Raw genomic sequence first — 584 nt, 5'->3', positions numbered from 1 at the left:
GTAGATGATACCTAAGATGAGAGTGAGGTAAGAGCGTCTTCTTCATGTAAGCCAGCTACTCATCTTCCTGAAGCTGCTTGATTTGTTGGCCACTAGTAATTGTTATTAGCTATTCTCTCAATGATTTCGTATAAGTCTTCAACAAGAGAGCATCATATACAGAAGTATATACCACCAACCTTGTGTGTGCATCGAGACCATTATAAAATGTTTCCAATTGGATGCAATACAGAATCCCATGGTGAGGGCATTTATGTAGTAGCTCTTTGAATCTTTCCCATGCCTCGTATAAGGACTCACCATCTATTTGTTGAAAAGTGGTAATCTCACTCCGCAACTTAGCATTTTTGCTAGGTGGGAAATACTTTACCAGAAAGCGTTTAGTTAATTCTTGCCAAGTAGAAATTGAATTGGATTGCAATGAATTAAGCCATTCTTGTGCCCGATCTAACAATGAGTATGGAAACAACTTCAACCTTAGTGTGTCTTCAATTGCACCAACTATCTTGAAGGAATTCTTACCTCCATAAGCAATCAAATATAAATATGTGGATCTTCTGGAGGCATTCCATTGAATTAGTCGA

At 38.0% G+C, this 584-nt stretch overlaps 1 non-coding gene across 1 annotated transcript; it reads left to right on the top strand.

The window, feature by feature from the left end:
* Positions 1-233: 233 nt before the first annotated feature.
* Positions 234-340, top strand: LOC128040038 (small nucleolar RNA R71). The gene has a single exon (XR_008194698.1). It is a non-coding gene; the product is annotated as a small nucleolar RNA R71 (small nucleolar RNA).
* The last annotated feature ends 244 nt before the right edge of the window (positions 341-584 follow it).

Source organism: Gossypium raimondii, chromosome 3 (genome assembly GCF_025698545.1).
Source record: "Gossypium raimondii isolate GPD5lz chromosome 3, ASM2569854v1, whole genome shotgun sequence".
Taxonomy (NCBI): domain Eukaryota; kingdom Viridiplantae; phylum Streptophyta; class Magnoliopsida; order Malvales; family Malvaceae; genus Gossypium; species Gossypium raimondii.
This window is presented reverse-complemented; position numbering and strand designations above follow the sequence as displayed.